Here is a 15,400-nt window from a genome sequence, read left to right as displayed (position 1 = left end):
ACCTAGATGTACCAACAAATGCGAGCACTTCAGTGAACAAAGATCTGCAAATACCCTTTTATTTTTGGTTTGGAAGGTGGGGGCATTAAGCAATCAAAAAATATATTCGTTCTTGGTTAGCTTGAAATGAGAACCTTATGATTTTTTCAGACTAGAAAACGGTGATTTTCAAAAAAAATTGAATATTTTCCTCATCTTTTCTAAATATAAAGTCATTAACTGATTGTCTACAGGTAGCATTTCTGTAAAGCCTTTCCAGGAATGGTAGCCATTCTGGTCCACAGGGGGGATATTCTGTCTCTCATTTTCACTGGTGTGTGTGAAAAGAAATGTTTTTAGAGAAGCTAGCAGCTGTTAGCTCTGGGGATGGGAGAGGTAGGAAGCATAGCAGGGTACGATACATACTTTCCTCAAGCAATGCAACACATCACTCAAGTCAGGTTCATGCTCTGCTCTGCCTTGCCTTTCATCAAAGCTGACAGCTCTCGCTGAACCTATTGATTGCACACAGATACTGTACCGCAGACCAGAGGGAGGCAGAGGGAGCTAGCTACCTATTGACAGGCTGCTCAGAGAGTAGGAAATTCAGGTGTTCTGGGATCACAACAGGCAGTCCTTAATTGTTGAAACATGCTCATTATGCAACACAGTATCCTCGACCTGAATCTAACAGCATGGCACAAAACCATTAGACTGCAAGCTTGCCTAATGAACTATGGTGCGCTTTGAAAGCCCTTGCTAGCTCCAGGGCAGACCATGATTCACAAGGGTTTTCTTGATCACTGTACCAGTCAGACAAGCCAGGCCACACCATTAGATTTCACACAGCAGGGAGACAAGTTGTTCTTCCCCTTCTTAGTTCTCTTGCCAGTGTCTTCCTTCCCACCTCCTTTCTCCTCTGTTGAACTGCAGAGTCTTAGAGGTGTCACCCCTCACCCTGACACCTTTCCTGGTTTTCCACTGTTTCCTGTTTCAGATAAACATCAGTAAGTAAACAAAACTGTGGGGGCCACATGAAAGTTCCACCTCGAGCTGCACTGTTTCAAGTTTATTCATATTCATCCAGACCCTTGGAGTAAAGGGCATGTTTAGTTTGTGCTTTCAGACCACCTCATTCCCTATATGTATATGGAGAGCTGGCAAGACCCTGTAGTGCAGATCCCACTGCAGCAGAACAAATGCTGACTGGCTGTAGAGGAGTTCATAGACAAGCTATGAAAAGCTGAAAAGGTTTTTGTCTGGAGTGAGACCCTTTCTGGGCAGAATGTGAGATGGCCATGTAAGATCTTGTCAGATTAGATTATTCACTTATTTTAATGAGATGAGTCGGTGAGGTGGTGGTTAAGTTTGCCTGTAAAATACAGAAGTGCATTTTCTGAACTCCTAAGGGAATACAGCATGTTTGCTCTGTGCTTTAAGTGCTGCTACCAGCTTCCGATGCTGGTGTGGGGTGCAGTGATTTCCCCCTTTGTTACTTCACATTGTATGCAGAGCTTGTCCCTATTTTTGCCTGAAGTGATAAAGGGCCTTGGTTGGGGTGACAGTAAAATATGAGTAGCATATGCCATGCACCAGTTAATGTTCACACTGGCAGAAATTGCCTGTGGGTGTGAGCAAAAGCTGAAAAGGGACACTACTGTGGATGATCCTGGCCTACCTGGCTTGCTTATCTCCATCTTGTGTTTGGGTACACATACTGACAGCGCTGTGGACGTAGCCTCAGGCATCAAGTAGCTTCCCCTTCTAGCTCTGTCCATTGAACTGTGTTTGTGAGTGTGTGTGTTTATACTTCCAGAAACCTAAGAGGAAACAAAAGAAAATAGCTCAAACACCTCCTTTTGTTACCCATCTGTATGGGAGATTGGTAATCACAGCCTGCACCTCTGATTAATCAGCTGAGGCAAGTGTGGGGTCAGCTGCGGGAGCACAGGTGAGAGTAATGTAGCTGTGCTCCTGGAAGGGGCTGAGCTTGACTCTACCTCCTCTGAGACCTCATTTAAGGGCTGACCCTCACTGAGGCAGCATCTCTCTTGGAGACTGTTCTTTGGTGAAGACTGCCTCAGCTTCCTCAGCTAAGGCATCACCACTGGTGAGTTTCTCTTTCACTTATAACCTTTGTACACTTACTACCATCTTTGCTAACATCTGTATATTAGCCACCTATACGCCCATCATTTTGAAACTAGGAAGTAATATTCTCAACAGGGCTTGATTCTATATTTTGATTGCAAGAATGGACAGTTGTAGCCAAATGTACATAAAATAATTGTTTATCATGAGTTATTGCCACTCTGCAAACCAAGAAACACAGAAGGTCAAAAATACATCTACCCCAGGATGAATCTGGGTAGGATTTCCAGTGTTCTAAGTAGGTTAACTCATGTACCCTTGAAATAAATACTGCAATGCTTAGTAACTTCATGGGACAGACTTAGTTCTGATTTCTGTAGGAATCTAACTTCTATATGCTTAAATAACTCAGTGTGATTGCAGAATATTCACAGGGTTATAAGTAGATGTATCTGTGAACACAAGATTTCAAGCATAGATAGGAAACCATGTTTAACTTTGGACTAAAAAAGAGACTGGTATCAAATAATTATTTTTTAGCAAAATGAGAAATAACGGCATGAATTTTTATTTTTTTTTTAAATTCCCTGGGCTCTATCATTATTTCTTGAGCCGTCATTGTGACTAGCATGGAAAGCAAACAGTGGAAGACAAGTTTTATTGACTACTATGCAATCCAACATACAGAACTTGCGTTCTTGTGATTTATTAATGTACTAAATTTTGCATACTTAAAGTGGTCTGTGTGAGGCCCATTTAAACTATAGAAGTTAAATGCTTGCAAATTTCTGCAAGATTAGCGCATTCAGCATTACAGGCAACATTCCTTTTCTACTGGCAGTTGCGTAGTTGGAAATAACAGATGATCTCAGTAAAGCCACTTTTAACCTGTCCTTGTCACTAGTTACACTAATAAGTGTTCCAGCTGTGTGAAATGAGGAAGTAATTTCATGAGGCTAAATAGATGCTAAAAGTACAGTCACTAAGAGCTGGGAACAACGTATCACTCTTAATTGTGCACAAACAGCAGAATATTTATGTAGAGCTTAAGTTTAGATAAACATCTAAAAGGTCAATCATTTTTCCAAACTCTCTGCTCCAGAAGCAGAATTATTACCTGCCAGATCTGCCAGAAACATTAGAGAAAAGCTGAGAAAAGCATGTAACAAAAATTGCCCGATGTCTATGTCTTTGTCAGTATTTTTGTCAGATGTCCTGTCTTTGTCAGTTCAGGTATTCATGCATCTGTTATATTCTTGTACCATTCTTGGATACCTTTAAATTGAATGATACATTAAATGTTGTTGTTTCTTCCACAAGATTTTCTAAACAGCCCTTTACAATGCTGTACTGAAGTACAAGATAGAAGTCTGTAACTTGTTTCTAGAATATTTGTGGAGCAAGGGGCTGTGATGGCAGTACTTTCTACTAAGAAAGAAGCACAATGAAGCAATGGAAGGTGATTAAAAAAAAACAAAAAGTAGCTCACTTTTTCTGATGATATGTGACAGTTCGAGAAGAGCGTTATCTCTACCTAGAGATGCTACTCCCTCAGCTGCCAACCCTTAAACAAGGGTGAGGAGGACCCAAGGTCCACACCTTCCAGTCTCTCAGGTACACTGATTGGACCTTAGCTCCCTGGGTTATCCCATGCCTTCTTTGTGCTCAGCCACTGGTTAAGATCGTGATCTGGTAATTCTCACACATTCCACTCCTTTACAGCAGGAACCAGTGATTGAGTAGGTTGGGGATAATCTACTGTTCTGGTGATCCAAAATATGATGTACATCACAATGCATGTACAATATCCAGTAGGATATCAAGTCACTGTTGGTCATTTTAACAGTCTTTTGTGATCTTGTTGGGCCAGCACTTGATGTTCCTTTGGGAAGCATATCTTCTCCAAGGACCAATAACAGTTCGGGTCTGCATTCACCAATTCCTGAAAGCTTGACAGCCTACCACCAGATCTCATGATGATGCCTCACAGACACTACAGCATGTTGGAGTGATGTCACTCACATCAACAGTCCTCTGAATATAACAGGCTCCCTAAAGGAGAGGGGGGGTAGATCTGCCCTCCATAATAAGATACAGGTTGTGTCTTGAGTCTATACCTCTGCTTGCACTGGGGCATGTTCTTGCTTTTGTTACCACACCCTTTGGTCTGATATATATGGCTGTAGCATATCAGGTACAAAAGGGGAAGGGATTCTAATTTGCCACTTGGACACAATCAGTGTCCCCTTTGCAATGAAAACTGGGGTGTCAACTATTATCTATGCTGGCCATGTGATGACTACTAGAGGGTTTACTGAGCCCTCAAATTCCAAAAATCTCCCCCAAGGTCCAAGTAGACCACACCATTTCAGTTCCACTTTCACCTTCCAAGACCATTTTACCTTATGTTTTCTGGATTCTAGCTCCTCCAGGGCAGGGTGCAGAAGATTATTCATGGTGCCAATTTGCAGCTTGAGTGAGGTATCTTTACCTGTAAATGGGAAGGCCCAAGTTGTCTGCAACAATCTTAAGGTACTGGGTCTGGTGTGCTTTGGTCTCTTATTCAAATTCCTTGAGGTTTTAAAGAGTCTATTGGTCCACTTCTGCATGGACTGTAAACCTGTCTTCCAGGTGGACTTCAGGATCTTGTTATATCTTTCTATTAGGCCTGATTCCATTGGATTGTATGGAAGATGGCAGTGCTACTTAATGTTGTTATACTATTTCTGCACAGTTGTATCCATAAAATATGTACCTCGATCATTCTCGTTGACCTGTGGAGTCCTTTATGACACTATCAGCCTAGGTAGTTCTTTAATGATATAGGCTTGGTTTGCCTTTGGTACAAGACAGGCTGGAATTTGTCCACTTGCTGTAATGACACATGTTAGAGTATGTCTGACACCTTCAGATCAAGGAAGGGGACCTATAATAATCAGTCTGCCACCCCTGTAGAGGTTTGTGTCCTCTAGTGGTATGGGTAGTTGTTTCCAGCAGAGGTCCTGGTCTCATTTGTGAGCAAGTGTCACATTTCTGACATGCTTGGACAATATCCGGTAAATGTATGGACAGTCCCCATGCTTTAGTGACTGCCAACATGATTCTCTTTCCTGCATGTCGAAGTTTTTAATGTAGCCAGTGGGTGATGACTTCTGCTGATACGTTTTCCAGTCATCTAATTTGAGTCAGTGTGTCAGTTTCACTGTTACCTGGTGACAGTAATGGTTGATGTTTAGGGATGTAGTATGCCCACATGTTCCTGTGTTGAACCATGTTCTATGTATCATCCCACGTATCTTTGCTTCAGATATTTTGAATGTGGATTGTTCAATCCTGAGTGACCCACTACGAGCCCTTGGTAGACCACCCAACTATTTGTGCAGATATTCAGTGTGCTGCCATCTGGCTCTTGAGTTATAACCATCCACACAGCTCATTTCACTGCCCTTCTTTGTCTATCTCTCTTCAAACCATATCGATCCAACTGTGTATCAGGCATCTTAAACAGTACGATATTTCCCTTTCTGTACTGGACTCTCTTCTGGATGAGTGACTGTCATTTCCTCAGGTGTCCTGCTGTGATACGTTACTGGGCCAACTATCTTCAGCAGCTCTTCTTTCAATGGAAGAAACTTTTGATTAATTTAGACAAAGTTACTTGGTACCAAGCTATTAAAACAGGAAATAGCAGCAATTAGCCATGACGTTATTATTATTTTTTTTAATATATTTTTTTATTCTGGAAAATGGATCATAGGCTCTGTGTGCCTTCAGAAATTAACTGTTGTACACCTGTAACATGTGTCCTAGCAGCATAAAAACTGAGTCTGTTGCATCTGGTCATTTAAAAAGGTGCGACTCTAACAAGTACAACTCTCTGCCTTTTTAAAAGCCGGATATGGATGTTGTGTGATTCAGAAGGTTTGAAATACAAATCGCTGGTTTGTGGAGTGTCGGGGTTCTGGGAAAGTCTGTGCTGTAATGAGAAAGGATAGTCAGCAGATGGCAATGTTGTATAATTGTTCGAGCAGGAGGCAGCCTCATCAGCGAGGGAGGGAAGCCTCTGATACTGCCTGAATACCTCAGAGGGAAAATGAATGACCGCTGCAGGCCATCAGTGAGTCTGCCCTCCACATACGCTTTGGCTGGATGTTTATGGAAACTTACTTAATTTTGATTACTATTTGTAATAACGATTCAACATTTAAAACCTGTAATTTGAAAGGGCAAGACCATTATCAGTTAAGAACAGCCTAATTAAACTAGTGCATTTCCCTATTAAAAAAAAAAAAAAAAAAAAAAAAAAGAGAGAAAAAAAAAAGAAGAAAAAAGAAAAAAAGAAGAAGAAAAAAGCAAACACAATTTCATGATGCAACATAAGTACAATGTGTTCTTTCCCACACAGACTGCATTTTTTAAAAAGGACAAGTGGGCCTGACGCATGTGATTTTGTTAGAATGTTATATGTTAGCTTAACCAATCTGCTACTGCCTTTTCAGGTCAAAGCTTTGAAAATCAATATATCAAATGTATTTCTTTAAGACCAAACAAAAGTAATCTCCTTAGAAATTAGTTCTGGTTCAGGCATAATGCAGACTAGTTTGTACATGAGTTATCTTCAGTAGGTCTAATTCCAAGTAACTTCATTGGAAAGCTTCTCTTTGGCTTCAACAGGTTCCAGATGAGGCCTGCTGTGCACTGCCAGCTAGAAAGTTGAAAGATACTAGTTATATCTCCTCAGTTTTTTTTCTTCTAACTACTGTGGAGAGCTATTAAGGTACTTTGATCTGAATATCTAAACCAAAGCTACAAAACCTTCCTGCTTCCAACTGCACTGAAGGCACTGGAATGAAGTAAAAGAGCTGTGATATGCAACTCCAATGTACAAAATCTGTGCAATAGCTCAGAAAGAAGAACTTGGAAAAGCTTCTGTAAAATATAGGACTAACAGATGTCTTGGGAGAAGAAAAGTGAGTAATAGCTTAAATGAAACAATCTTTGGTTCAGATGGTATTCCATTGCACACTGAAGCCTGAAGCTTTATGTTAGTAGCCAAAAGAGCAGGCATCATTTGAGATGTCAGTGAAATGTGAAATACAGAACTCACAGCACCCAAACAGTTTTGTCTAGCAACTCAACCTAAAAGAGGAATGGACGTGTTCAGTGAAAGACTAAAATGTAGTCACTTATACAGAAGTAATTTGTTAAATAAAACTTACTTTACAAATGCTCTTCCATGTTTATACAGCAGGACCCAGATTTACTGTCAATTGGGTTTCCCACTGGGTGTAAGAACTGGAAAGAAATGGTGCTTGATGTCAGACTTAGAGATGTATGTAACTTGAGAGATAGTGTTAAATTAAAACTCCTGTCACACACAAACAACTTACTATAATTTACGTCAAGTTTAATGGAGTAAAAAGTATTGGAGTGCTGATCCGATGTTACCAATTAGTATCACTACAGACTTTTTCTTATGTACTGGGGAATATTTCACTAAATTTGTTGTTGTTTGTTTTTTACAGAAATTTAAAGTAAACACAGAAATTATATATAAACTGAAAATCAGTAAGGAAAATCAAAGGTGAGATCAAAGTACCAAAGTGTTCAATGAACTATGTCAGTGTGGTTACACAGAAAGCGTTAGTGTTGGAAATGCCTGTTGTAACATCTTGTTAGACCAAAGTAATACAGATTAGTTATTAATAGCAGCTGCATTCAAGTGCTGGTTGTGTAGCATACACAGTAGCATCTGGGAGTCAGAAATAGAGATTATGGTTCGGGTTTAGATGTGGCCCAGAGCATTAAACTAAGAAAAAAATTAACAAAGGGAATTATGTAGTATTTGATTAACATTCCTGATTGCTTCAGTTGTTTGTTTAAATACAGAACAAACACATTACAGTAGTTGTTAAAGCATTTAAGTTTCCTTACAGCGTTTTGCTTATGTTTTTCCACACCTAACACGGAGGAATTAAATCTCTTGTCTGTTCTGACACTACTTACTTGTGTCAGTTTAGGTGATTCATTTCTCTTATTCATATCTGGTGAAAATGCATAGTTAATGGTGATATGTCTGCTAGAAAAATAGTATTTTTGAGATGAGAACTTTATCAAATAGTGTTATTGTGCTCTTTTCATCTGTTGTCGTTTCCACAGAAATAGATAGGAGGAATTACTTTTGGTGTGACCTCTTTAAAGGGCCTGAGCAATATGTGGAGTGGATCAGTGGCCTTCATTCTGAATCAGCCTTTTAGTATTTCAGATATTGGGCACATATTATGAAGTTTTCTCCGGTTGCAATACACAACACTATCTATGAGAGTGGTTTCTCAAATTTAGAAGGCAGGTTGCATTTTTGTATGTGAGAGTACAAATCTGTGAGCTGTTTACTTTCATGCACAGTTATGAGATTGTTGGTAAATATTCAAAAAGATTCATAGAGACACTGAAGAAAATCCATTAGTACATAAAAGAACAATTCCATTTTCAAGTTATTGACAGCATTTGGTGTTAGAGGGAATACATGTATTAGCTGACACAAGAAGGTTTTTTTTTTTTCAAATGATACTAGTAAAGTAAATATATATATATATTTGATTCACTGAAGTCTTGAGACTTAGCTAAACCAAATCCTTAACTTTGAGTTTATGATATACAAAGATTTTCAGTTATTGTTTGACTTAAAATAGAAAATGATGGATTCCAGGAGCCTATGGATTTTTAAAATTAAGGTTAAGCTTCAATTTATTCACATTTCAGACTCCTTAATTAACCTGAGGAGGGCCAAAATTGGATTTCATAAAGTAGTATTACAATCACAATAGATTTTTTTTTTTTTGTTGGAGTATGGCAGTGTGAATAGCCCTTGGATCAGGAGCTGCTACCTAATGATCTAAGACAACTAATATACAATAATTTCATGAACATGGAAAGCAACCTGCTTTCTGATATGAAGTTACTGTATATTATGTTGTTAAAATTTCCTGGATGATTGCATTCATTAAGCTTAATGAGAAAAGGGGGAGGAATTGGAAGAAAATGGTAAAGCAGCGTATGAGATCTGAACAGTCTCCTCACAAACTGCATAGAGAACAGTTACAGTGGCATGCTTCTGGTCTTCTGTTTAATGCTGCAAGACTTGCTTTGCTAGAGCAGAGTACTGGTAGCTCTGTAAGCTTATGTGCACTTACAAAATCATGTACAGAGTACGTGAAAATCCATTGATTGCTGATAGTTATGGTCCCTTCAGGATGTTAACAAAAGTCAGGGTAATTGAAGAGGCAAGGGTACAGGACCTGTACAAATCGAAGTGTCCTTTGACCCTTCTCTTCAGAGGTCCAGGTCTAAGTACATGCACAACAAGAAAGGTGCGAACATGCTGATAGAATGTGATCATAGTTGCATATTTTTAGAAATTACAGGACTGTGCATCAGCCTACTTTCTAGTTTCTCTTTGATTTTGAAGTTACCTGCAGATAAGGTATGGAATTTAGCAGACAACAGTCAACAATATTTGACAGAGTGAGCCTGGAAGAAAATGTAGTGCAGCACTCTCTGAAGGGATAATAGGAAGAGTTTTATGAAAAGAGAAAATCACAGAATTTTTCAAGGTTGGAAAAGACCTAGAAGATCATCTAGTCCAACCATAACCAATACTTCCCAGCTATCTGGGAACATTATCAGTGTGGACAAATTAGTCAGCCAGAAGGCTATTAGAAATAAAACATCAAAGTAATTAGTAGTATAGTAGAATACAAGGTTAATTAGTTTAATCACTATGATATTAATTATTAAAAGTAATCAGCCCTGGCATACTTAAAGAAGTACTCTTGCTAAATGTTTAAAATATTTTTAAAAGGTTCTTACATTTTGCTTCCAGCACAGCTTATGTATAAACACTTCAAAACACTTACTGTCTTGGGATATTTGCATTACAAGGCACCTGATGAAATGGATCTCAAAAATTCTGCCCCCATAATGTTATGAATCATATTTTTAGATCTGACTTCATTGTTTTTCTCCAGGACAGATCAGGGAGACAAAAACATTTACAGTAGCATGAGATTTCTGAATCAAAGCCTATCTTGAGGCATAATTAAAGGAGGTAGTCTAATTATCTGAAGTCAAAACTGTATCATCCTTTGCCCTTAATGCACAGAAGATAACTTAGATAACATTTAATTAGAAGAAAAGCATGGATTAATACTTATTTAATATCCACAATAGAAGGTTCCCTCAGGTGCTAAGATATTGTCCAGTGAATTGAGAGCAAATATTTAGCCCATGTCTCCACCAAAATAAATAATTTGTAGCAAACAGTTAGTCAAGTTTCTACTCTTTCTGCATCAAGGATATTGTTTCTTCAGGCTTAGCAGTTCTCTAATGAAAATATTTAAAAAAACAGAAGTCTAAGTGCTACTGTTAAGCTGTAAATGAATGGATTAAATCACATGGTTTTATTTGCTTTCTTGATGAGATGGATGGTACCCACAGATCCAGTGTTGTGAAATTCCTTTTGGACTTAGCTTTCTGTTCATATTTATGAAAGTAAATTGTTTCTCTCATTACTTTACAAAGGTGGCTAGGAAAAAAATGAGATGAAATATGTTCTTTTTAATATCAGAGAATTTTTATGATGGGAGAAAAAAAACACGCCAGCAGTCCTGTATTTATTGTCAAGTCTTAATAGCACTGCTTGGTCAATGTCTAAATCAGTGTAGGAATGGAATACAACAGGAATGCAATCTTCTGCAGATACAGTGATGTTCACATTCAACTTCGTAGACTAGTACTGTGAATCTAGAGTATCTTAGCTTGCAGTAAGTAAAGCCAGATCTAGAAAAGGCTCTGTTCTTGATCTCTCTTTTTTCAGAAGGAGCTAAAGGATTGCAGCACAACCTTATTTTCCAGAGCTGCTCATCCAGTTGAGAAGATCAGATTGGTGAATAGTAGCTCTCTACCTAGATCCAGTGTACATTTTTAGGCTGGTCTGGGAACTGATAAAGGAAGTCTTGTTACCTGAAGATGAAAAATGACCTTCTGGCAATCCAGAAAAAGAACAAAACAAAAAACAAAACAAATCAAACCCTGTAATGAAGTAAAGAGAGGTAAGTACTCATCCTTCTAACTTTACTCTTAGCATCATGAAGTTGTGTAAGTGGAACCCAGACATGAAAAACTACTGTTGAACCTCAGAATCTATTACATTACAGCACAACTTAAAAATTGGAACCATGATTCAATTTTTGCTTAAGTTATTGTCAATTGCTATATTGTCTGTGTAAAAAGATATTTCCATATCCTTTTTAAAGAAAATGTCTACTGTTAATAATCAACTAAATAGCTGTGTTGTTGTTTTTTTTTTTTTTCCCTGTAAACTTTTCAGTAGACTCTTCCCTTGTTCTATTACAAATGCTCTGCTTCTTAGAGCAACAGGAGGTATAAAGTAAATTCCCAAGACTGAACTCAAAGTGGAAGTTATTTAATTGAATTCAAGTTGCATCTTCTAAGAGTTGTATGCTAGAAGTACAGTGATATGTACTGGAACACACTTTTTTTTATCAGCCTTTATGTGATCTGCACATTTTTGCTATTGTTTAATGAAATCTGACTGCGGTTGCTGAAATTTCAAGAAAGTGTGACTCGGGTTCAGATCAACTGGGAGCATCTGCTGGATTTTCCAAAACATCTGGGAGAACAAGGTAAAGAACTGATCCTTCCATTGGAAGTGATGTTATTGTAAATACCGGTAATTCAATTTTTTTCTAGGAGAATTGTTTCCTTTTTCTGTTTCTAAACATTCTGAGGAGAAAGACTATATCAGCTGTAAAGCTGTGTCCCATGCTACTTTAAAGAGCTTTCTTTGGCCACTGCAGGAACAGTCTGTGGACAAATAAATCTTGTATTTTTAATTCTATTTTATTTTCAATTTATTACATAATTCAGTGGAAAGTAATCATGGGAATATTCACTTTTAGCAGAAAGCAAGACAAGTACAGAAATACCAATGTGACAGCATTCATAGATTATACACCTCATTTTAAACAAGATGTGTTAAATGCTTGCATTCTGGCAAGTTTTTAAGCAACAACCATCAAACAACCTTCATTCACACCCACAAAAAAATACAACAAACAAAAAAATAAAAAAAATGAACATGTTATTTGGGAAAGCTGAAAGGCTATTTCCATTATATTTTGCTATTGAATAAAAATACACCTGTGAGGCTTTGCTATCTATGTCTTACACATCGATACTTCAGAACCCGATTCCAGAGTGTCCTGAAATTATTATATAAAAATACTCTAAAATATTATATTTATTTATCTATTTTTTATTAGTTTACTTCTTTATTTGTTTTAAACCTGTAGCTTCTTTATTCTGTCCCCTGGGGATGTACAATAAGAAGGAGGGTTAGGGAAATGCCTTAGCGACACCTTGTTTGAATCTGTCATCTTCCACTACCCATGGCTGAGAGCAGCCAAAAAATTCATAATGAAAAAGAAAAGAATATTATTTCCTGATTTGCAGTCCAAGGTTTCATTTGATGTCATTACCAAGATTTGAGAAGGGTATGGAGTCCTACAGGTAACAGAAGTAGTCAGAATTATAACATTTATTGTTTTAAAACAGAAAGAGAGTTGGAGGTAAGTCAGAACCTCTCAGTAATATCTAATCTATGGAAAGGGAAGGGAACTTTATATAACAACATATGGTGCTGCTCACTGCTGGAGACAGAGTTCTGTGGAAAATGCTTTCTGAATTTGGGTCCACTGTGCCAATTCCCATGTTCTGTTTTGGAGATAGAAAACTGAGAACTGCTGCAATTGCACAGGAATGTACTTTAGGGTGGTAAAGTAAAATATGGCAACCACAAATCCCCAGATTCTAAATTTAATCTCTCTCCGTCTCTCTCTCTAGTTTGGAGACTATCTGATAATTTCAGTGGAATCATGGCAGGAAAAAGGGTAGAAATGTGATTTGAATTTTCTTCCAGGAGCAATGTATACATTAATCTCTGAATATAAAATGGCCATTGAACCATGAGTGATCTATATTCATATATGAGTACTTGTTGGTATTCTGTGAACTACAATGCTCAGTTTGAAATCACTAATTATTACAATGGATTCTTAATAATTCTCATATTCATATAATTCTCTTTATTACACTTATGAAATAAATGTAGGAGCCTCCAGAAGGTGAATGTAATATTATTTTATGCTCATCTCTCATCAGAGACTCTGCCAGAAGTTTACAAAAATCAATTAACTTTCACTGTTCTGCGACCTGGGAAATAACTTTTCTTACACCCATGTTACAGATAGATAAACAGGAGCTAAATAGCTTGGTCTGAATCATGTAGCAAACTGGGAATAGAGTTCTGACAGTGCCTCCCAGTTCCTCACTCAGGACTAACAAGAGAGCAGGTTGCCTCATGGTTTATTTATATTTTGAGTCTGTTTTATTGGAATAAGTTGCTGTTTTTGTCCTCTGAATCATCCAAAACTTGGCAACATTTTATTTTTAATAAAGCTTTCACATTCTCAGGCTGGTATTTATAGCTTGAGATTGTTTATTGTCACCTTTGGTTGTTTCTAACATTTGTGTACGTATGGTGGAAGCTCAGGATGATAACAAGCAAAGCACAAATCATTTTTTGTGATTCTTCCTAACATATGCTCCCAACTGAAAACGGGACAACTCTGGCTTTTGGATCAGTTCCTTGTGGTTATATTTCTCCATTATGTTCCTCCATTAATTTCATTTTTCCTTGTACAGTAGCCTTTCACTTTTCTAGTATTTTTACAGTTGATAAGGTATATCCAAGAGGATGAGGAGCTTTCTTTTTTCTGTTGTGGATTCTTACAAGATTGTCCACTCAGGATAGACTGACAAGTAATACAATCCCCATAGCCTCTTCCAGCCCAACTGTCATTCTCCTTCCAGTCCAAGGCTAGGCATCTGACAATAAAAAGGCGTCCAGGAGAATCTTTAAAAGTCATCTCATTTCTCTTTTATGTGTAATATTGTTTATAAAAGCAGACAAAGCACTACTTTTGTGAGCACTGAAGGCTTTACTTTCATGCAAAAATATAGGTAATTATTGTTTCACTATTAGAAATTTCAGAAATTATTTATCTTGGAGATATGGTTGTGGCAAAGAAAACTTGGTATGTTACTATATCAATGACTGTAAATCAGGGAGATTCTCTCAAAAGAGAGCCTTCAGTACTAATGTGGGAGATTTAGATACACCAACTGGTTCTTTCTGATTTTGGCACTGAGAGGGACAATTGTTAGAACAGATGGGAAGGTACACAATGATAATTATCATTGTAATAAGCAGCATCATTATTTAAAATATATATCTCAATTATTCCTCAAATAGTTGTTTAGGGAGCAGTCAGTGTAGGTCCATTATTGAATACTTACTGTTAAGTCTGTTCCCAGATGAAGTCTAATCATATGATGCATGAATTAATACCAGCGAGGTGACTGTACAAAGCAGGATTAGTGAAGTTATCTGTATATGAAGCAATGTAAATTAATGTAATGGAGAAGATGTTCATAAAAACTTGAAACTTCCCAGACTGGCCCTTTGCTTCACAACATGCATGCAGTTGTTGGAGACACAAGTATGCAAAAGAAACTGATGACGCTTTTAGAAATGCTGAATTGTATTCTCAAATTCTTTTATCACAACAGCAAGAGTGGCTGCATATTTTTTGTCGTTCACAGGACTGTGTTTAGTCACACATCAAAATACAAAACGTTATTTGCCATCACTTGAGCTTGCCATAATTTAAGTTTCATTTCAAACACTGTTCTATTTTGAAACATAGCACAGATAAGTTGATTTCCACCTTGAAGATACGTGCTTAACTCATTTAAAGTATTGGTCATATCCACCAAAAATGCTAACTCTGTGATCCATTTTTAATCTTCACATTCTGGCACAAATTTTTCCTTTGGTTCCATAAAATCCTTGATTTCAATTTGCAAATCATAAAGTCTTTTTAGCATTTTACCCTGATTCTTCAAAAAAGTAAAAGATGTCCCCATAATTAGCATCCAGACTTATAAGGCACTCCTAGAATTTGCAATAATTCAATCTGTCCCTTGAACTTTATGAATTTCACAGCTTTGATAATGATTTGCATCACATTATCAGTTTTTAAGGCTTTTGCACATAAATTTTCTTGGTGTATGATGCCATGATATTTCATCAGACATGAGCTGCTGGTAGCCATTGCATTGTCTTCTATTAAACTGATAAATCCTTCTTTTTAACCAATCAATCATCACCAGGGTACCATCTGGAACT

At 37.5% G+C, this 15,400-nt stretch overlaps 1 long non-coding RNA gene across 1 annotated transcript; it reads left to right on the top strand.

The window, feature by feature from the left end:
• Positions 1–2,042: 2,042 nt before the first annotated feature.
• Positions 2,043–11,775, top strand: LOC140250657 (uncharacterized). The gene is made up of 3 exons (XR_011903229.1): positions 2,043–2,089; positions 10,946–11,180; positions 11,638–11,775. It is a non-coding gene; the product is annotated as an uncharacterized lncRNA (long non-coding RNA).
• Positions 11,776–15,400: the final 3,625 nt, after the last annotated feature.

The sequence above is a fragment of the Excalfactoria chinensis genome, chromosome 3, assembly GCF_039878825.1.
Source record: "Excalfactoria chinensis isolate bCotChi1 chromosome 3, bCotChi1.hap2, whole genome shotgun sequence".
Taxonomy (NCBI): domain Eukaryota; kingdom Metazoa; phylum Chordata; class Aves; order Galliformes; family Phasianidae; genus Excalfactoria; species Excalfactoria chinensis.
This window is presented reverse-complemented; position numbering and strand designations above follow the sequence as displayed.